Raw genomic sequence first — 24,239 nt, forward strand, 5'->3', positions numbered from 1 at the left:
CACAAAGTGCCCGCAGTCAGAAATGCAGAGAAACAGAACCATGACTACTGGAGTGTGCATTCACAATATGGGCAGCGCTATATATTCCATATGGCCACGGGAGAAACGCAAACTGGAACATCTCAATCAGCTTTTCGCTACGCTGACAAACAACGACATCACAAGTTTGAAGGCTAACGCAGGAGGAATAATAAGAAATGTTCAAACGCTCGACAGCTTTTTACTCTCAAAACACTGAACAGTGGAAACAGTGTGATGTTATCTAGGTGACAGCTTGCTGTAGGCATCGCAACTCCATCGAGAGGCATCTGTCTGCAAGTTCACAGTCTAAGGCACAAGGCCAATCTTCAAAATAGATAAATCTTCAAGACAAACAGAGGCAGCGTCCATCTCCTGGGGAGATTTATTGACCGAACTCTCTCTTAGATCATCGACAAGCTCATTGATTTCCGATTGAGGTTTGAAAATGGATTACAAACAACACCAGACACTGACCGATCCATTTTTGCTGTGCTCCAATCACAGCATGTGTGGCAAAACACATAACTTCTTATTTTTCTCTCCATGTTACCCCTGGGTCTTTGTTATGCTAAAGACTTAAGGAGTTAAAGTAACAAAAGCAACCATAAGAATGACAGGAGAGAATGAGCTGACCTCTTTTAATTAACATGACATCAACGCTTACTGAAGCACTTTCTGTGATAACAGAGGCGCTGCAGCAAATAAATGTGTTTATTGTGTAGGAGCCACAGGAAGTCCTAATTTTCAGAAGTCATTTTGGCTTCATTATCAAGGGTAAATAAATGTTGGAAATTTTGGACCTTTTGAAATCTTCAAGCTGTTTATGTCAGTGAACAGTGAAATTTTATAATTTCCTTTACATAACTTAAACGTCCACTTTGTGAGAAAGTGGATTTTTTAGCCTCACTCCCAACTTGTCAGATACTGACACTTTGAGATGACGACTGACCCGACCTACAATCCCAAATCGACAGTATTTGCCGACTTTGTGACGAGACTTTCTTACAAAGTGGATCTTTAAAGTATGAGCCTTTAAAGATCCACTTGAAAGTTATCAAATTGGTCAAAGTATGAGGAATCACAAGGATCACAGCTTCTATATTTCCTTTATGTGTGTTTTTTTTTTTATTCCACAATGAGTAACCCCATGTGGGTGAAGAGTAAATAAAGTATGATACAGAAATAGCTGTATCGCCACAACTACAAGAAGTTGTATCAAATGCTTGGTATAATAATCAATTAAGTGCCAGTGTTATTTAACACCTCACTGTTTTGAGCTTTAGCTGTGATTAGCCTTTGTGCTTGAACTGTTTCCTGACCTGATGTTTGCTCTTGTCTTGAAAAACAATTAAATCCAGAATCATTTAATTCACCAATGAAGGTGGCGAAGGAGTATTTGGTCTCATTTGTGCCTTCCCCTTCGAGCATCTCTTGAGGGAGACAGCAGATTGCTCTCCCTCTGGCTCTCGGTCCTGTCTTGGACCGAGCACCACGAGGCAGAGTTATTTATAGCCGGGATGCAGCAGCCATGTGCCATGACGTCGGGGCACCGCTAGCAGCCGGCGCACTGTTCTACAGAGACAGAGCAATAGGGCCACTCAGACGGGGACGCTGAGATTTGGGGCAAGAAAAGAGCACGGAAAGGATGACAGAGGCAGACAGGGGAGATGTTAATACAAAGAGATTGAAAAAAAAAAGAGAATGAGGGTGCAGATGAGAAGATGGGGAGAGACAAAGATAGATGGGGCGAGAGCCAATAGTGACAGGAAAGAGAGGAAGATATGGGCTCAGACAGACAAAGAGGAGGCAGAAATGGGAACCCGCAGAGGGAGAGTGCCGCTCTCTCTACCTCTCTGCAGGTTCTCCGGCTATAAAATGTAAAAGCTTTTGATGCATTCAAGGTTCAGCTCACTCTGACCTGCAGGTTAAAACACACACAACGGTTAAAAGCGAAGCCGGTGCACAGGGTTTTCAGAACACGTGGATTATTTAGTTGTTTGTTTTAACCAATTTTTACCTTTTCAGACCATGTGAGGATGATATCATACAGGAGAGCTGCACCCTGTGTGGCTTGTTGTAACGGGGCAGATGAGACAAACAGCAATGAACGCGGATGGACATGTGAACTCGAAGGCAAAGGTACAGTATGTACAAATGTATGTGCATGTAAACAGACAAAACACTGAAACGGCTCACTTTAAGCTACTTCCTGCAGTTACTATAGTTATATTGTGTTATTGTTCTACTCAAAGCAAGTGAAATAAAATGTAAACCTTATATAAAGCTGAAACAGCGTGTCGATAATTTGATATGTTGATGAACGGAAAATTGTAGGAACACTATAGCATTCAGATATTACTATAGATACACTGGCTGTGCTGTACACCTGAATGACTGTGACAGCCTCACAACTGATGAACGAGCATGTCAGCTAATCTACCCACATCTTCAGCCTCCACTGTTCAACAAAAAGCTCCCAATGCGATGCCTCACCATTGGGATATATGACAAACTACACCTACACGTGTCATCGATGCTGCAAACTGATTCCTGAGAGTCTGACATCTCAATTTACAACTTACTATAGATCACCCTATGGAGTGTTTATCGAATGATTAATGAGCGTTTCAAGGATCAAAGTAGATACACAGACCAACTTACTCTCTTTTACACACAGAGCATTTCTTAAAGGATCAAAGGGATAAGTGATGCAAGTGAGAATACACACACACACACACACACACACACACACACACACACACACACACACACACACACACACACACACACACACACACACACACACACACACACACACACACACAAACTGTTGTATATCTGAAGGGCTAATGCCCCCGAGACAACTTCTCTATCCTATCACTTATCTCTCCACGGCCCATTTCTCCTCATCGTCTAATAATTAAAACTCCATCATCAAAGGAATGATGGATCCCCCCTTTTTGGGAAAATGACAGTGCCTGAAAGAGTGTTTTTTTTGCTCTGACCGCATCCCCCAAGCAGCTTATCCTCCTTCAATCTGATGGGATCCGTCCAACAATGGCTCTCACTATCAAAGCCTCTCCCTATCTATGGTCAAAATCCAGAGCTTTACTGCTCACTGAGCATGCGATCGTCTTCCAAATCCTCTACCAAACAAAAACACTGAATCTACACTCTTCGCTCATTTTCTTATCCCAGACATTTCACTGGAGAAGTTTATAGTACATATCCTGAAACTCATACTTGATGCTCTGTGGATTAGAAATCAGTTGGTGTCATGCCAAGCAAGGAAATTCCTTTATTGTGCTACTTCACTGTTTTATTGTTTATCATTCAGAGTTACATGCAAAAGTGCCTTTGTTTGTACTGTAGCATGGGAGAAAAAGATGCAAGGGCGCCAAGATTTTCAATGCCGTCAGTTTGTACAACAAGCCTCCATCCACAGGGCATTCTGACACCGACAGAGGAGCTCTATTAAATGTATTAAACTAGCAATTCTGATTATCAGCTGATCATTTTGTAAAACATGTCGTTGTAGAAGCTTTTCAATTGTGAGGATTTTTTCTGTTTGCGGTGTCGATTTTAAGATTTTGAAGATTTTACTTCATACTTTCGGTTCTCCAGGAGATATTGATGATGTATTGATTATGAAAAAATACACAAGCCTTGAAATTAAAATGGTTAAATCCCCACTGAGGAAAAGGTACCATCTGCTAGCTTGTTGACGTTTATACCATTAGCAACCAGTTAGCATTAGGGAAACTTTTTTCCCTAATGGAGCCATTTTCAACACGCATGTTGTCAGCGCAGAGATTGATGTTTCCTGTATAGATGGATTTGATAAAACGTGAACAAACATAGAGGGAAAGTTAAATTAAATTACATATAAAATCACAATAATATATCATAGTTTAAAAATAATATACATCAGTGCCTTACAAAGACACAGATGCACCTATGTCTCCACAACTGGGATTGGTAGCATGTAGTGCTAAATCTTGTGTTTGATAAAACCAAAATGATTTCATTTTCAGAGTTTAAGTTGGCAAATAAATGTACACATAAAACAGCTTGGAAAGTACTGACAACTACTACTACTACTGCAGCTACAAACATTAACAACAACAAGAATATAGATCCTGCGTGCACGAGCCGTACTTAAATGTGAAATATAAGTATGAGCATACATTGTGTTTGTGATGATGGAAATATGTGAGCACTGTCCCACTAGTGTATTTCTCACGCTTCATATTGTCTGTGAGGATGAGCTGCACCAGGAGTCTACTTCCAGTGTTTGAGAATAAATAAAAACTTTTACTGCAAATGAGTGGAGGCCTGCTCCACTGCTCTCACTCGGACAATTCACAGTTTTCCAGCAGATCTTTGAACAGGGCCACAGAGGAGTACTTGGTGAGAGCTATTTGACTTTGTTTTATTGATCCTGCTTGTAACGGCGGTGAGGTGGTGACAGTATCCGTTATTGTTCTCTCTCTCTCTCTGCCTGCTCTGTGTCACGCTGCCATATCTGGTCTTTCTCTCTGCGGACTCACTTCAAGGGGAAAAGCCAAAGAGCTAGATGTTGATTCTTGAGGAGCTGACTCAACAGAGACTGAGGGACCACTTGTTGGTTTGGTGTGTGTGTGTGTGTGAACACAGTTTATATATGATGGTGCATATGCTTGGCTTGGGCCCCAGTAACGGTGTTTTGCAGCAGCAGAAGAACGGCTGCGGCCAATTAATCTTAGTCTGTGCAGAGATGGCTGGATTTCAGCCATTTTATGTGAAAATAGGGACACGTGAAATAACTGCTCCAATGCCGCTGACAAATGAGGGCTTTTTATACGCGTCCAAAATGTACTCACAGCTACTTCATGTATGAAAGCAAATATAGACTATCCTTTTGGCTGTTAGTCAGACTCACAGTGGAGTAAACAGTGAGTTGATGTGGCTGTTTGGAGACATTTAATTTGTATCCAGAGAGACATGCTTCATCCGGTGGAAGAGTGAGGAATTTAAATGGAATTAGTGGGATGGAAACAAACAATTAAAACAAGACAGAGTTGGATTTTCTGGCTGCGTTCCCCGGCATTGTTCCTTGGTGCATCGCCAAATCCAAGCAGGTCATGAGTTCACTCACTGATTCTCTTGTCACCACAGTAATACATTAATTCATGACTGGCAGTCAGTGGCAGAGGGATCTCTCCCTCTCCTGTCTGTCTATTACATGTATATACAGAGAGAGAGAGAGAGAGAGAGAGAGAGGAGGATTGGATATTGGGTGGAGCCAGGTGAAGGATTAAGGTCACTTTAATCTAAATTCCAGTCAAATCAGGATTGACAGCAATTTAACCCAAACAGATCCATGTGCAAGTCTGGAAAAAAAATGAATTTGTCTAAAATTGACCCACATGTAAGAGGTCTCGGTTATAAGGTGGTTTAATATTAAACAGATCACGAGGGGGAGGACGTGTTGAACTTTGAAGCTCTCATGCAGAATTATTCATATCAGAATAGTTGAAATCAATGTCACTATATTAAAGGTGCACTATGTAGTTTTGGGGAAGGCATTTTAATCAGAAGAAAAAGATCTTCATTGACTGATTTTTTTATGCCTAAACAAACTAAATAAACAAACTGACCTTAAAGGACAACACAATTATTTTCCAAAACTACATAATGCCCCTTTAAACAGCTAATTGTGTCAGTTTTCTATTCATAATTTTCTTGGAGTTACGAGGACAACAGAAGAATTTTGTAAAATGATGTGAAGATGTGATCGTATCATCACGACTCGATAAAGGTCGGATGATGACGAGTAATGATATAAAATTACTGTGCGGTCGTCGACCTAAAAATTGGCTCAACCTTTCAGATTGATTGAAACTGAAGTCAGACTCCTCAATTTGTTCAATTTCTAGACAAACACATATTTGCAAATGTTTTCCAGGTTATGATACAAGCATTGATTGTGCCCTCTATCAGACATCTATTTATGAAGAGGTAGGAAGACAAGAAGAAGTAGAAGTACCTGTTGGTTTGTATTTTAAATACTGCATTAACAAGTGATTTATAGAAAGCGCAAACATAATGTACAGAGGAGAAAATAGCAACAGCATATGGTTACATGCCCACATCTGCCCCCACACATCGTCATAAATAGATATTCTCTCACTCTCCTCCTTCCTATCATGGCTGCAGCACCACATCAGAGACACAACAGCCTTGTATAACGGGATCTCATGCTCTGCATTTTCTCCCACTCTCCCCTTTCTAACTCTCTTTCTTCTTATTTTTCTCTGCTGCTGCTTTTATCCATGATGTGGCTTTATGCTTATATGTATGTATGAAACCTGCAAGCGCGGATACCTTTGTGGAAAAATCCCCTTTTTCTCTGAGTGGTGCTGCAGGACGGGACCTGTGCGCTGATCAGTATTCAGCCTGGCGCTTCAGCTCTGTATGAATTTTAATGCAGCCTTGCCTCACAGGGTACGACTTTGACACAGTCCCTTCTCCTCAGCCCCTCAACATCTCCAGCAGAGATCCCCGAGCCTGATTGGCTCCTGCGCTGGCGGCAGCTGATTGGCTGAGAGTGGAGGGAGGCAGGAGGATGCCTGTGCATGTACAGGAGAGTGTACAGCGGCTCTTGGCGTGTTGACCGCGGCCTCCGCACATGTCACCGTCTGATGTCTGATGATGAATGGGTGGGTTTGGTCCAATTCCCCCTCGCTGCCGCTGCCTCGCCTCTAGCTGTGCACGTCAGGATTAATTTTTGTTTAATGGCAGGCCGCTGCAACAGCTTCCCAGCAGCACCCTTTCTATCTGACATCAGCCATAGAAGGTGATTGTAGCAGGGTGAGACTGACAGACGTATAAAACTAAGCCATCCCTCGCCCCTTTATTCGCTCACCTCCGCTACTAACCGCCGACAGGAGGAACATTTTGAAAGAGGAAGATACACATCTATGTTTCTGGGTGGTGACAACTGCCAGACTCAACTATGAAATGATGCAGAGAGGCAGATTGAGAATTTTATTAGGAGTTTTATTTTTTCATAAACTCTTATCGTTCGATGACAGAATTCAATTTACTTCTCTGCTTCTGTTTTCACATTATCATGGAATACAGTTCAATAATCTCGAGCGCTAATATTTGACAGATAAAATCTCCTTCAGTTCGACACAAAAACACATCAGTAGCCTTCCTAAAGTGTCTTGGATTTCTACACATCAGATAAGAAGCAAGAGAGAGCTGGCAGATAGTCGCTGCTACACTGTAAAAGTCATTTTGGATAATAGATTTATGGCCTCAAACATTGCCCTTGAGATAAACTTTAGATTGGTGTATCAATCAGACTGTTGGTCCCTCCCCCACTTTGACAGTTTCACTTTGTGTCATTCTCTTAATTCTTTCTAAGGATTGTTCCTTTACTGTCCAACAACCAAAATCCAGAAGACTGTCTGAACAGGAAACAAGCAGCAATCCGGCAAATGCTTTTAAAACAGTGATTGAAATTGATTATCAAAGTAGCTGTTTATTTTCTAGTGATTGATTATTCGATTCCGTTTTAAGTCATTTTACATTCAGGGAAAATAAACTATCTCAACGTCAGTACTCTCCTCTCAAAAGCTCACATTTCACACCCAAATTTACTGGCAAGCTGGTAAACCAAAACCCTTCAGCTCTCCGCAGTCACAACTCGGCTTGTTCGCCTGTCCACAAGCATTTTCAACACGTTCACTTGAAAGGAAAAGTGTCAGGCGGGCAGCGGGCCGCCTGGTATGAGGTGCGGCGAATGACTAGCCATGTAAAGCCAGTAACACTGAGCCCCGGTGGAGCCCGGTTATCAGACTCCCTCAGGTGGTGGGTTGGCTATGGGAGAACGCCCTGTGTCATGTCAGTCAGCTGCTTGCCTCCTGCATGCATAGAGACTGCCTGTGGTAGTAACTCCAGCTAGCTGCCGACCGCTGCTGTAATTGGTGAGCCATGGAGCCTCACAGGGATGCAGGGATGAAGGGAAGACATGAAAAAAAGGAAAGAATCGCGTGGGTGCAGGTGAGCGAGTGAGCGTAGCAGGGAGGGAGAAGGATTGAGTGGGAAGAGAGGTGAGGTTGGGTAGGATTATACACTGGTGAGGTAATTGGTTGAGGAGCAAAGGTGTCCCACACCTGCTATCTTTTACTTTTTTAAGAACAGAGGAGCCAGAAGAAAGACACAGGGCCAAGACGCAGGTGGGAGGGAGGGAGGTGACAGGATGGGAGAAACGATAGCAGCTGGGAGATTGACATATTTTCATGAGGTCATGGATTAAAAATTCACCCCAACTTATCACATGCCAGGAAACCAATTTAACTGGGAAACATAATTTCCTTCTCGCTGCTCTGGTGCCAGGTCCGGACGACGAGCCAAGCACTATCACACTTTTATTACATTTGGCACATTTTTTTGGACAAGGGGCTCCTATAAGAGGGTTCAGCAGCCTGTGACAGGCCGACAGAGAGCTATCTTGGCTGCGTCAGAATACGAGAGGGAGAGAGGGAGGGTTAGCGGAGGGAGAGGGGCCGGCGATCCAATCACCTGCAGCAGAGTCTTATAGGTTGCAGGGATGGTTTATGCGATGGCGAGGTCTGATCGAAGGTGACAGGGCTATCATCTCGCCAGGCCTGCAGCCTTCTGGCTCTCTGATGGAACGCTGGAGGTGAGAATCCAGGTGCAAATTAACAACCGAGTATTTTCTCTGCTGACCAAACCCCTCCCGGCTGTGGCCACGTTCCCCATCTCTCCCCGCTTTGACTTCCAAGTCAGAGAGAAAGCAATCTAGCCGAAGCCCAGAGGACAACAGGAGAGAGGGGGCGCGTCCTCCCTCTCTCTCTCTTTCTCTCTCTCAGCACCTTTCCTCATTTATTTCTTTCTCCAGTCTTCTCTTCCACAGGGTGTGATACCTCATCCCTGTGGTCTCCTCTCTCCCACACCTCTCTCCACATTCTCTTTCTACTTTCTGCCCTTTTTCTCACCCCTCAAGTTTTCTCTCCTCCAGGAAAATAACAAAGTCAACAGGCAGGGCTGCGGACAAAGACAACCTAAGTAACAGTAAGAGACGGAATAAAAGATAATAGATTTATCTAATAAAAACAAAGAATTAGTGTCTACATGAATGACTACATGAATTACTACTTGAAATTATTAATTATTATTGTTATTATTATTCATTTAATTATGTTTTACTGTTGTTGCTGTTCACTTGGTAGAACTGAAGGTTGTGGTAGACCTACTGTATACTTTAATAAAAATGATAACATCAATTAAAGCTGGGATGTTGGATGTAAATCACAAGAACGCATCATTTCTCTTCACCACATAAAACATCAAAATGTTTACTATTCTGACTCTGCCACACCTTCACCGGGCAGTGTATCCTGGGAGATACGACTCATGAAATCCAAAAATGCGAGGGACTGTTTTACTTGGAGGTAAATGAGATGAGTTTTAAGTGCAGTATCTTTTACAGCTCAGTTCCCACCCCTGCCAGTTTGAGGGGTTAAAAGCACCATAATGTTAATTTGTTAAGTCTACACCGTCTTAGTTTATGCAGAACATAATGATCGAGCTTGGCTGGTTAATGTAATGGAAATCCACCAAGCAGCGTGAGACTTTTTATGTGTTCACTGGGCCCACTTCTGGTTCACAGGTCGACTTGCCTACTGGGAAAACTTCCACAACCCCAGATGGTTTGTCTGCTTTACTGGCCTGGTAAATCTCTTACTATTCCAACTGCTCAAAAATTAAAGCACGCAGGCACACAGATATGGTATCTCGGCTGTCTTTCAAGATAAGTTTTCTAATATTCTTACAACTGACCGTCAGCTGCTGGCTTGAGCTCAAACATCCTTAAATATCTCTGTGATACACCACAATTATGACTTCAGTGTTGACTTTTCTGCAAATTGAGCAGCATCACACCACTTCACGTGAAGAGACAGAAAGAGAGACTTATTACGTAACATGGCCAAAAATAACTTCGATGAAACACTTCACCATCCTCTCTGAAAGTCAAGGCAAGCTGGCATGGTGGGGCTGAAAGGCTGAGGGGGATAAATCTACATCAAACTAATTTGCAAGGAACTAACAGCATAAATTCAGCTGATTTGCAAGGCAACAACATCAGCGAGCAGAAAGGGTCATAAAACTCATGCAACCAAGTCAATCACAGCCCTGTTCAGGCGTATGATGAAAAACAACCTCAACTTTCACTGGTTCAGGAGCGTTACTGTGTATCACGGTCCTGAGAGGCTAACAAATGTTATGTGTGACTTTACATCTTCCCAAAATTACAGATTAAGTTAAGGTAAGAAGATTGCCTATAAACTACTGAGTATTTTCAACATTCTTGTCACAATAAATTTCATGATAGACTGATTGTCCAGGTTCAGGTACGTCCCGTTAGCGCTACGCTAAACGACTGTCCTGGATCAGAGCCAAGTTTCATTTAAAGGTCCAATACGTAAGATACTCCGAGCTCCCAGTCCGGATGATATGCTGCCTTCTATTTGTTTGGAGCATGAATTCAACAGGTGGCCAAATTTTACATACTGCATCTTTAAATTAATAAAACTTCAATCAGCTATCCAAAAAGGATATCTTTTCAACGAAGTACGGATATTGACACATTTTACTTGGATGACACTCATCCTGACTATTACATCCTCATCTACAGTATGTCATATCAATTCAGCTTTCCTGTGTTGCCTTACAGCAGCATACGTTTCTGTTTGTGGCCACTGGGGGGCACCAAAAGTAGATACTGCTGAAATTTTATCACGGTATAAAAATGATCTGGCGTAAACTTAAAAACTTTGAGAGGCGATCCAAGAAGTGCACTTGAAGTAAGGTTAAAAGGCAGGATTTTACAACTCTAGACAGCAAGTAAGTAATCACAGCAGATACTACTTCATCTTTTGCTCTGACGACCGTGAGGTAACGACAGTATACACGTTGCAAAGTAATCCACCAGCAGTGTGTGCTTGCTTGTATTAGATTGGACAATGTAGCACGTTGCCAGGTAACTTGGCATTGTGTTGCAGCAGAAGCTATTTATGCACCCCCACTGTGTTGACTGACTGTCCAATATTCACTCTCCTATGAGCTCTGTTTTGCTTTCAATTAACTTGTGTGGGAAAAATCACTCTTCAGTTGCTAAATGCTCCATTATGTTCACCAGCTAGTTGCTAACTGTCTGCTACTGGTCGACTGAAAAAAGCTAAAAAAAAAAAAAAAAAGTGAACCAAAACAGTTAAGTTATGGGCGGTATAACCAAAACAATAAGCTGAAAGACGCTAAACCAATCCAAAGAGCTGAGGGTAACTGCAGAGTCGATGATGAAGTGACAACTTTCATATTATCATTTGACTGGTTATAAAAAAAAATACAGCTCCGTGCAGCTTTAAGTTCGACTACACCTTGTGAGGCTAGTGGTCCTGCATCAGCACTGAAGACCTGACATTTTGATGGAAATAAAAAGAGAGGGAAGGGTGCAGGAGGGAGCGAGGGATCACCCATAATGACGAGAGTTTATAGGCTATCAACTTCAACGGGCAAAGTAATGGAGTCAGGAAAGACAGACTGAAGCACTGCAGAAGGCGGACAGAGAGACTGACACAAACAGACGGAGCCGCACACAAAAAGATTAGAGCCTTGTTCTTCAATCTGGCCCGGGCAGATAAGACTACAGCATTCAGGGATTTATCAGGTGCCTCAGTACAGGTGCATTACCTGGACGGCTGAGCGCAGTCCCAGTCATTTACTGATAGCGTACAGTATATGCGCCTCAGTGTGTGCATGTGTGTCAGTCTCAGTTTCTAACACTTGTGCGCTCGTTTTCCCATTTCTTCCTGAGTGCGTGTGAGCGTGTCTGCTTGTGTGTGACCGCTCTGCCCAGAGACCCACCGCAAGGCCGAGGCTCATCTTGTCGGAGCCAAGCAGATCTTAGCGGATATTTCTGGTCTCTGGCAGATAAATAAATAATGGAACACTGGTTTGGATTTAGACAGAGATGAAAGCTTTAAGAGATGAGCTTTTTACAGCTGTGTCCTCGGAGAGACACGGAGAGCCAAAGAAAGGGGAAGTGGCACCACGCAAACACATCACCCCAGAAAATAGGGCCGCCTCTTTAAAGTGCACTGAAAGCAACCGTGGAATCATACAGTATAATGTAGTGCTAAATATAGATTTTTAAATGCTAGTCATCTGCATTTTATTAAATATTAATGCAGCAAAACACTTTTTTTACTTTGGATCCTTAGCACAAAAACCCCTCCCCTTGGATGTACTCTGGAGAAAACGTGCGGGTCCGATTGAAACAGGAAGTTATAGCCAGCGAGCTCAGGGAGTTTATCTCCACTCCACCGTCTCTTTTGGTCTAGACAGAACTATTTTTTAAATGAAAAAAAAAGGCGAGAGGAAGTTGTAAAAGAGGGCCTCTAGGCAGAGGAGGGAAGTGAAGGGGCTGTTTGAAATATTATCCGCTCTCTCTCTCCATCGTTTCCTCTTATTCACCTCCTTTTCTCTCTGTTACCCTCTGTAGACTGTTGCCTGGCTGGTAAGAACCACTGTTCACTTGAATAGGGAGAGCTGCTGTGTGTGTGTGTGTGTGTGTGTGTGTGTGTTCGTGTCAGACTGCATCCTGGTGGGCCCACAGACTCAAAGACTGTGGCTTTTGTCTGCCTTTGATTACTCTATGAATTATGCATCCCGCACCTCTCTGTTTGTGTGTCCGTGTGTGTCTTTGTGTGTGTGTGTGGAACCGAGCCAGCGACTGCAGCGTTTAGTGACAGTGACTGATACCGCTTCGTCCTTCTCAGACGCTCTCCCTCACACGCCCACGCACACATAAAATCATGCGTACTCACGAAGTCACACACTAACGCACACGTATACACACACGGTAACTTAGTTACAGTGACTGATATCCGTCCTTGTCTGCTCTTTACTCTCCCGTCTCTCATCGGCCCGCAGAGATCCGAGCCTGGACGTCTGAACACCGTCAAGGTCAAAAAGCTGTGTGCGACATTAACAAAGCCGTGTTGCTTTAATTAAAAGCAGGGTGTGGCCGAGGATTTCTGGAACAAATTGTTTTAAACTTTCAAATAAGAGCAAAACAGTCCACAGATATTCAATTTACATGGTATGAACTCTTCACATTGCAGAAGCTGAAATAAGGGATGTTTATTCATTTCTGCCTGATAAAGTCCGTCTTTGTCAATTGGATTAAATTGCACAGCGTTAGTTTTGACATAAGATGGTATGAGTCAAGTGGGGATATTGATATACAGGCGCTTCAGTTCGGAAATAATCTCGGTGAGCTGACAACTTGTCAGACAAAAACGGAGCTTCTTAATAAAAACACACTAAACAGAAGCTCAGCCCTCAAAGTGGTGAAAGTCTGAGGCTTCTGTCTGTCGTCAGAATGCTCTGTATCATGGATCTGTTTCAACAAATTAATCCATGACACAGACAGATGTTACATACTGTGTTGTAGACATAAAACACTCACAATTCTGAATATGTCCATTCATCTAAGCCATGTACTGTGTTCAGCAGCACAATGGTAAATGCTAAAATGTGGTCTAACAGTGGCACAAGAAGAGAAGAATTACCAAGCCAGCAAACTGACTCAGTAATGTCAGTGACACACCAATATGTAATTAAAGTTTGTACACGTTAGCCAACATTAGATGCCATAAACTACCAAATAAGGCTGTAGCAATAAAACTCATTAGTGAACTGAACTTAGCCAAGGTTAGTTTTATTGCTAATGAATTCAACTTCAAATCTGAAAGAGAAAAAATGTGTTATTTCTTCTTTCAAAAGTCCAAAGTCCTGCTTTAATCAGCCCATTTGTAAGGCTAAGATGTTGGCAATCAACTTTTTCGGCAAACCACTGATACAGACACAGAGATGGAGGAGATGGTGGTGGAGTTACAGGCGAGAAGGCTGCCAAGCCAGTAACTCTTCATGAGCTCGCCTCAACTTGACCTCTTTGCCCATTTTTGGTTTAGTTGGGGGCTGGTGACGGCTACCATGAGCTTCACGACGGCTCTCATCTACTGTTAAGCTGCAACACTGAGACTACATCAGTTTAATGCTGTGTATGTCGATTCTCTGAGCATCACACACTGAAGAGCCAAATCATAACTTGTTGCCATTTGTAGCTGTTCTGTGGGGAAATCACAAAGAACAATCAAGTGTGTGAGAATTGCTGGTCAGATGTAAACTTCCTACTTCGAACAGACTGCACCACTGCGGCACAACAGAACTCTGGTCGTAACTTTTGATAAAGTGACCTTCTGCTGTCAGAATTACATCACCACATCCATCCATCCATCATGCCTGCCCAGCGGAGTCCTCCACTGGTGAATAGCACATTAGAGAGTCTGGAACAACCCCGCATTCACGGACGAGGAAATCCCTCGAGACGGCATGTGTGTGCTGTGCATGTGGACCAACGGGGAAGGCTGGGTGTAACATGCAGTGGTTTACACTGTGACTTGATGCTGCACAGTCATACGTCTTACTGTCAAGATAGCAGGTGATGAATTCAGCCAGCTGTCTGACTCTCTCGGCAGGAAATTCAGTGAGAGAGAGAGGGGAAAAGAAACAAAAAAAGGGAAGAGGAGTATTGAGGATAAAAGGAAAAAAAAGGGAGTGGAGAGGTTGGAGGGGTGACTGCTGCCTTGTTACAGCGGTGGAAGAAAAATGGCTGCAGTAGAGGGAGAGATGGAGTGTCGGATATGAGATCGGGAGGAAAGCCAGAACAGAGATAGAAATTGAGGAAGAGATCAACAAAGGGAATCCATTCAGTCCAGACATTGGTTTTCACAGTGACGTTGTTCTGCTATCGAGATCCATCCATCTCAGACACAATGCACCAGTCTCTCCAGCCCACACCACATTTACACTGAATAAAAGATACAGTCTTTAAGATATAGAGCAGCTCAGCAGGGGACAGCAGACACAATGTCGGGCCTCTTACTCCGCTATAGCTTTGAACATCCTCAACGCACCTGTCCTCCCTCTCACCATCTCCCATGGTTTACATTTTCCAGTCTCAACAGGAGGGAGAACAAGGTAAGATAAGAAACTTCTTTTTGCACAATTTCTGCTCATACGAAAATAAACCTGGATTCATTTACATGCAGACGTTTTTAGAGAGATAAAATTGGTCTATTAGCTCAACTTACCATATGGCGCGGTTAACAAAACAAACAAACCAATAAAAAACAAGATTTTTCAGTATTTACAAACACACAGGCTGAAATAAATGAGGCACAGGCAGGGCCACATATGTCGTTATCATCAGCAGTGAGGCAGAAGAGATTTAGTGAGCGCGGTGAGCACAACTTTGCTGCTGTTTTGTCATAAAAACGTTGCCCCTCTGCAGAGCCAATGCTCACTGTCCCTCTGAGTGGGGACAAGGTGGATACTGTGAGGGTTAAACGTTACATAACTTAACTCGTTTTGTTCTATATTTGGACCCTTTTGGCACGGAGGGGAAGACAGTCTAAATGATCTCAACTATTTTGTCTCTTGCAAAAATGGTGTGCTTGTTTTGCGATGACATATTAACGAATGTGTTCTTGTGCATATACAATACCTTGAAAGTTAATAAGGTAAAAGTCCGCACAAACAGAAGCTCCTCTCTCCCACAGAAAACACAGCTCCTGTAACGCCTCGTCAGCAGCCTCGCCTTTAATTTTGCGACTTTGTGACAACACCATGTCGCATATTCACATACTTTATGCCTAGCTGCTGATTTTGCACGTAGCAATGTATTCAACAAAGCTGCTTTCTTGACGTTACTGGTGCTAGCTCAGGCGTGTGTGAGCTGACCAATCAGAGGAGACTGGGTATTTTGGAGGGGGGCTTTAAAGAGACAGGAGCTAAAACAGAGCGTCTCAGACAGAGGAATACAGTGCGGCAGTACTGGACAGCATTAAAGCATGTAAACCTACTCTAGTAGCAACCCCAAATAAAATTATGAGCCTGAAAATGAGCATAATTTGTCTCCTTTAAGTACATTTGGTTATACAGTCAACTGACTCAACTTAAGCGTTGATTTTCTCACAATATCACATCATCTCACATCATCTTGTCTGTTTTCTGTTGTCTTGTTTCTCATCAGATCAATCTTTGGACTCTTCGTTGGCTGTTTTTTATAGTACTTTACAAATCCTCAAATGTATCTGCTTCCAGATAATACAAGACTGATTTGACAAATTATCTTCAATTGTCAAAGATGTGGTACATTCTCAATGTACTTAAATGAACTAACAGAGGGAAATCCTGCTCTCCACTTTAATCTGATGTCAAGTTCTCCACACTTACAACCAAAACTGAAAAGAAAACAATATTCCACTACGTCAAAGAACCTAAAGATCTCTTTATACTACTAATTGATGCTAACAAAAGATGAAATAATGTCATAATGTGCAGTTTGATCCTCACTTAGCAATGTTGAAATGTAAAGATATAAAAGGGCAAAAGAAAAAATCATGTTCAAAGTCGTTTCTTCTTGGCTGCCAATGTGACTGATGTTCCTCCGGCTGCAGCAGCGGCAGCATTCAGCAGAAACCAGCCAGCGGGCTGCTAATCTCTCCCTGTCCTCCCTGGTTGTGTGTATTGTCTAGTGTTTGACAAGCCACCTCTGCCAGCCTCCTGCCTCCAGCCACAGGACTGGCACAGTCGCCTGTGAGCCTCCCTCATTGAGATTTAATGGACTCCCACCAAGCGGCCGTTAAACAAGGCCACCATTTTGGAAAGTCCTTTTTGTCTCTGGGAGTCGCTTACAGGCCAGCGACTCTACTGACAATCGACGGGGTTTTTTATGGACAATAATGACACAGCTTGACTGAAGTCGATACCAGACATGAGGAGGAGGCTGTCAAGAAGGGTATCGATGCAGCTTTTTGTAACCAGTTTATTGTTGGTTGTTTTTCTCTGGTTACAACATAGACTGCTTTTACCGGAAAAAGCCTGTTGTTGTTTGGATGCTTGGTTTGAAGCGGCCCGCAGGAACAGTCAGTGACACAGAGTTCCTGCATATTTTAGAGGGACTCTTTTGTCCTCTAAACATTCACAATGGGAGTTCTTGAGGTATTCCACAACCCTCAAAAAATGTCTTAAAACACCAAGCAACTGTGTGAGCGATGCTCGCTGATGTTCCTCCCCTTTTTGGTGAGACAAAAAGGTTGAAATGTGTTTATTCTGCTTTTATTGACCATAATGTTTAATGAGGTAACCTTGGGTGTAATTATCGTATTTTGGACGTCAGTCATTGCTCCATTTTCCATCTGTAAGGCTGTGTGATGAATTCAGCTTGTCAGTGGTTTGTCGTAAATGCTGAGTTCTTTCGTATACCTCTGCTGCGCTCCTTATGAATACTGAGCATCCGACTGTGTGTGTGTGTGTGTGCGCGAGCGTCTGTTGTTTTGAATAATGAGGGTTGCACTACATCTCACTGTATTGGTATGTGTAAAAGTGTTTGTGTGTGCATGTGTGTCCTTGCATGTGGATTAAGTGAGGTGGTGGCTGTCCATGCTTGGCTATCCACAGCACATCTTCTTCCCCTGTCTGAGTGATGGGAGGGTAACACACATCGTCTGAATAAAACATGAATTCAGACACACTGTCAGCAGGAACAAGCCTCCGTCGGATGATATGACAGATGTGCATATATGCGTGAGACAATAACAGCTCCCTCATTCAAGTTTACATTGACAAGCTTATCATAATCATTTTGTGTAAAGGAGGAAAAAAGCTGAAACTTCTCGTTTTCTTTTTTTGGTGTTTTCTTGTTTACATTTGAGAATGTGCTTTTTTTATCACCTCTCCGGGGGCAGCTTTGGCTCTGGAGGTAGAGCAGGCTGTCCACTAAACGGAAGGTCAGTAGTTCAATTCCCCAGATCCCCCGGCTGCATGTCCAAGTATGCTTGGGCAAGATACTAAACGCCAAATTGCTCCCGATTGGCTACGAGTGTGTGTGAATGGATGAGCATAGAAATATTGTGCATTTTCAAAAGTCTGTAGTGCTAAAGTGCTACACGCAGACACTTCATATTATTCATCTTGAGAAATGCTAATAAATAATTTTGGTGATCCCAAAAATTTGAAGTATGATATCATTAGTTTTTCAGATATTTAATCATAAACCAGATTAGCAAGCCCCGAGATCCCAAATTGATTAGAAAAGACGTTAAAAATCCCTTTTTAAAGCCAAATTCATCACCGGGGTTGCTAAGCTAAAAGCAGTACAGCGATCCCTGTCGTAAGTGGGTGCATGAGCTGCGTCGAGGGCATAAATAAAAGTCCCCATCTACTTCAGTTGTTAATTACTAACAAAATACTGCAACACTGTTTTGCTGTGAAGCTCCAGAAATGTTTTGTGGACTACCAAACTTCACTGGACTTTCCATCAACATGGTGGTGAGTAGATAATGACTGAAATTTCATTAGTATGTTGCACGCTTTCCACTAATGCTTTTTTGGTTTGACCAAATATTAAAAGACTAATTTTACAGTGTATGATCACTTTGAGTACTGAGAACTTGTAATAGGTGGTTAGGGGGAGCCCTGATACAGAACATATATAAAGAAAAATAGATATTTTCAAAATGAAGCTAAAGATGAGACTGTGGATTTAATAAGGCACACTGTAAGGAATTTTATATAGGTTCATGCAGAACATCAAGGCTCAATTAATTCAATTCTTTCCGCAACCACATCGCCTCAGGGAAAGAAAATGCATATGTAGCCAAACAAAACAATATTCAAACCCATTATTAGACACAGAGGATCTCCTGCGTGTGGCAGAGAGGTAAACATCATGCACAGCTGAGTCATTTATGACTAACGTATGGTACGCAATGTTCTACCTCTCAGCCCTGCTCAGCTTAACCTCGTCACATCCACGAGACAGCGTCATCTCTCCAATATGTTTCTGCGTCTAAGCTCCGTTCCCTCTGACCTTATCATCTTCTTCTTTAATTCTCCTGCCGCGTCCTTGTGACCTCACCCCATGCCTATTTTCCGATTTACTCTTTCTTATTTTCCTCATGTCCCTGCTCTCACCCCTCTTTCCCCCCATCTTGTATGTCACAAGCAGCTGGCGGTCCACTGTTAGCCCCTCTGTCGGTGGATTCCCATTGATGAGACACTGGTGCTCACTGAGCTTTGGCAGATGTGCTGCTGGTTTTAAGTACACTCTTCTTAAGTACACTTGAGCGTCACTTAAGTATGCATCTGACAGAAGCCTTGAAAGAGCAGGTTGACCGGGCCAACTGACAACTGCAGGGGCATCAGAACGAGCTGGCCCCTTAACAAAAATAAGATGCAGAGAGGCGACTTCAATCATGAAATATCTTGTAATCAGATTGTTATCAGATCAAAAGGTTGCAAGATTATTTTTGTGCAATTTTATTTCATTTTCTTTTAGCTTGATTAATGAGCTGCTCAATATAAACGTAGGCTTATTAAATTTTTTTCTCACTGACAACAAATCCCCCCCAAAAATGTTTAACTTAGTGAGCTTTTCAGATTCCCCTGTCCCTAAATGACCAAATAGTACATTGTTCATCAAAGCCTTCCAAAAAAGCAAAAGATCATGGTTTAGTTTAAAATAATCTCTTAGTAATTTGTCATTTCCATGGTTAAAAGAAGCCAATGATGAGTGTTGGTAGCAAATGACCAGCCATGTCAAAGCTTTGTCCTCCTTTGAGGCTCGAGAACACTAATATTGTTAATCTCGGGAAGACATTGTTAAAAATGGGGCATTTATTTGTAGTTTCAGCCTAAAAAAAGGGCTCTGTAATTTCCCAAAACAGCTGGGCACTGTAGTTATTAGCAAACGTTACTCAAGCAGGAATTAATGGTGCATTTGTTGGGGACTATTTTCAGCGGTGGATTATTACACATTAAATGCTCTAGTGAGCATTGATTCAAAATGAAACTACAGTGCCCTCGTGTAATGTAATGAAGGAACATGCCACTCAGAGCAACAGTGAGGCTCACTGATGTGTTTTCGGACAACAGTGGAGCTCTATGTCACTGAGGAATAAGCTGTATTAAGTTTTGCCTACACAGAAAATATTCGCTCGTAGGATCATTTCATTGTTGGTTTTTGTCTTTTAATGGGATTTACTGAAAATAAGATTAAATATATAAAAAGAAGACTGTCAGCATTATTCTTAAACTGCATTTAGAGTAGAGAAGCTCTCGTCTGAAAAGCATACTAATGATCTGACCAAATGCCGTGACCACAGGCTCATTTATACTCACAGCAGCCTCATTTGTCAAAAGAAAAGTGCACTCTTGATTCATTAATCTTCAAATTGAGCAAGATGATATACTGACATATATTAGGGTTGAACAAACTATTACAGTCATTTTTTGATTAATCTGAATATTTTCTCTATTAACAGATTCATTGTTTGGCCTAAAATGTCATCAAAGTGACATCTCCATGTAGATTTTTCTTACCTCCCCAAAAAAATGGTTTACTCTATATGAGACAGAAAAGAAACAATAACTTAAATAATTGAGCAATAATAAAAATAATTTACCCCATGAATTCATTGTTTCAAGCCTCTATAGCTGTTATACATACAGCATTATAATGCAGAAACCCCTCCGTTGTCAGGGGCCCTTTGAGGGACCCGAGCACACTGAACGTTTAACTGCAGCAGCTTTTTAAACGCTGACATTAGACCTCACCGCCGAGGACAGGGGCCCTTTTGATATGGACGTGTGAGTGCGATGCTCCTTGCTTCGCCCGCCGCCTTTGAAGATGGATGCCGGTGAAATGCTAATTACCCCGGGCCACGAGGCTGGACGCGTGCACAGTTCAAAGGCTGGGCTGGCTGCAGCCGAACCTCAAAGCGCCGGGATGAATCTGTTCCGCTCCGAGGCTCTTCAACTACCGAAGGCCGATGCCTCAGCGGAGACACCCTCTCTACCCCTTTCACTACATGCATTACACAACACCACCCTCCAGAGTGTGGGGGTGTGGGTGCATATGCTTTGTAAGCACGGCGAAATGAAAAGCTCTTGTCCTCAGCGGCCGTGTATTAGAAGATACTTTAGTGTCTGTGATGCTGATTTGAAAGCTACACTCTCTATCTGTACACGGTGTCCTTTCAAAAGCATTCCTCCTACATTATTTCTCTTCCAAATTTTCCTGCTAGCTGTTCTTCTTCCTTCAGACTTTTTGTCCCCTCATCGCCCTCTTCCTAGAGTGTCGTCTTAGTTGAAGCATTAAACTATCCCTCTGGTTTTTGAGCTGGCAGCGTACTCACTAGTGGAATGAATAGCTGTGACTTGATGCTGCATTGCACTGCAGTAACTGTGTGTGTGTGTTGGGGGGAGGTAACAACGTATGACAGGTAAATAGAGGTCACTTCCTGAAGGAGGATAACAGAGGAGGATTCACGGACACACAAGCAACACACACTCACACACACACACACACACACACACACACACACACACACACACACACAAACGCTTCCTTCTCAGGTGATTTATGAAACGTGTCTGCTTTGCAAGTGTTTGCATTTGAGGGAGGATTTTGATGTATCACCCTCGAATGCCCAGTTCCAACAAGTTACTGCTGGATGCGTTTTCATTGCTCTTGACAAAACGTGTGTGTGTGCGTGTGTGCACATGCGTCTGTTGACTGCATAGCACAAGGGTGTGTAGTACAGGGTAGTTCGAACATTAGATGGAGCTTGCTGCGTCATCAATCAGTGCCGGAGAATAATTGCATCAGTTTGCTTCTACTGACAGTTTGCTGTCTGTAACCGTTTAGGAAAGTCACGCTACTAGAGGAGGTCACAAGTTCTCACAAACGCACACACACTGTACACACTTTCTAATAAAAGTAAAGATTTAAGCGTGTTTTTATAAATGTGGCATCTACACGATTCCTCAAAGATGCCAACATGATATCAGACACGTTTTGCAGAAATGTGGGTGATTAAGAAGACAGACAAGTAAAACTTTGCAGTGTGGTTAAAAACTTAACTGTGCTATTTCTGCCTTGTCCCGGTTTGGTGTCTGTGACTGAAGAAGTGATGCTGGGATGATGAGACATCATTTCTAGTTTCATCTCCGAGCTTTGTCCCATTCAGCAGACAGGCTCTGTCCTCAACAGAGGTCTGAATAAATGTTTAATCATTTTACATTTTTTAGATACCTATGTCAACGACTACTCTCTAATTAAAAAGAAATGCATCAACATGTCATCTCCACTTACATTTCCAAACTCTAAAGGCACACGGGGACTCTTAAAGTTTCTTGTCGTCTCAGACAGGAACAGAGGGATGCCTGCAGTGTTAAGGAATGTTGAGTATTTTATTTACTTTCACAATGTTCCTCTCATCTGAGTCTACAACCCCCTTCACACTCTGCTGCCTCTGACCAGGCCAGAGTCAAGCCAGTTCAAGTGGAGCAAATTACTCCTGTCTGTCCTTCACGTTGACTGTCAGTGGAAACGTGGACGAATGGAGATGAGGTGCAGCTACACGAAACAGCTCGACTGCACAAAACCATTTGCAAGTTAATGTTGTACGAAAATCGTGTTTATGGAAAGGATGAGAGAAAAAGCTATAGCCTGCTTTTGTCGGGGGGGATCCAATTTCGTAGCAGGTTGGCGTGCATCTTCATCCTCCTCTTGCTCAGAATGTAGTAAAGGTTGCTCTGTGTATTGGCACTATAAGAGGGGAAGACTCGCAGTGAAGAACAGGGCTGGCTACGTCTGTCTTTTGTTGAGGTAACTGAGCTGAAAAGTAGATCCTACCTGTCGAATCATAAACAAAATCAGTAACCTTGGCCATCTATAACGAAATTTGGAAAAAGACATCTGGGATCAGTCCTGAGAGACAAAAAATTGCCATGTCAGAACTTATTCTGAACCTCCACCTCCAATCAAGTGTTTTAACTCTTTTTTTTTCTTCAAAATAATCAAAAACCAACTCAAGCGAGCATTTAAAACTTCTTTGTGAAATTGGGGAAAGTTTCCATCAACCTTTTCTAACGCAATACTTCAAAATATATGCCTTGACTGGATCAATCTGCGGTCAACAAGAACGAGTCGATTGGGGATTTCAAATCGATCGGATTTGTTGACACCAGGAAACACAGAATGACGCCGGCCTTTAATGGTGTCACACAGACTGTATTGATAAAAATCGTGGAGAGAAAAGGTGTTCCACCGCTGTGCTACGGAAGTCAACACTTCTTCATTCGTCACCATCCTTGGCGGAGATTCAACAGGCTCAAGGCCAGAGATTAATCAGATAAAATAAAGACAGAAGAGGAGGGAAGTGAGGAGGATGGAGCAGCTGTTGCCATGACATTTTCAAGCCATTGATAGATCACGGATTGAAGAGAATTTCGTATTACGGCGCTGTGCATGTTTTTACCTCTGCTGCGGTGGCTGACCTTGCACTTGCAGAGGACAAATGTAGATGTAGATGCGTAACGAGAGGTATTTCAATGATGGTGATAAAAGGAGACGGGATGTTTAAAAAGGAGCAGGCCAGATAGACGCACACCTGTTACGACAAACCTCAGTCACCTTTGAGGGGTAACCTATCCGATCCATACTACATCTGTTAAATGTGTCAGCTCTGTTTTCCTCTTCCTCTCTTCCTGCCCTCGCCACTCTGTCCTGATCCTCCCCCTGCTGTTAGCCGAGCGGGAGGGCTGGAGGACTGCACACCCTCTGCATGGCAAACAGTTCAAGGAGAGGGAGGAGGTGAGATGCAGCGCTGATGTAAGTGATTCCATTAAAGGGCGTTGACACTGGCATTAGAGGCTATTGACACGGCCACAGGTATTAATAACATAATGAGGGTGTCAAACTGTCACAGTGTGCTTCGTTAACACACTGTGTATGTGCGTAAGTGTCTGTATTTATGTGTGTGTGTGCTCTTCAACGCTCTGTCCGGTGCAAGACTGGTGTGATGATGATGTGAATACAGTGAGGAAATGACACGAGTAAAGGACAGAAGTGATGTTGTTTTGTGTTAATGTATCAGAGCAGAGTGTATTCACCAGAAAAGACAAATGTCTCTCTGCTTATCGGACCTCACAGCCGCGTTAGCTGAGCTAAAGTGAGGTCACAGATATTTCTCAGCGTTGCTCAGATCATTCAGTCCGACAATCAGTCT

The 24,239-nt window shown here is 42.8% G+C and overlaps 1 protein-coding gene across 6 annotated transcripts in view; it reads right to left on the reverse strand.

Moving 5' to 3' along the window:
* Positions 1-24,239, reverse strand: part of slc12a5a (solute carrier family 12 member 5a) — a 157,503-nt gene that overhangs the window by 52,047 nt on the left and 81,217 nt on the right. The window lies entirely within an intron of this gene.

Source organism: Pagrus pagrus (assembly GCF_965226575.1).
Source record: "Pagrus pagrus genome assembly, chromosome: 3".
Classification (NCBI taxonomy): Eukaryota; Metazoa; Chordata; class Actinopteri; order Spariformes; family Sparidae; genus Pagrus; species Pagrus pagrus.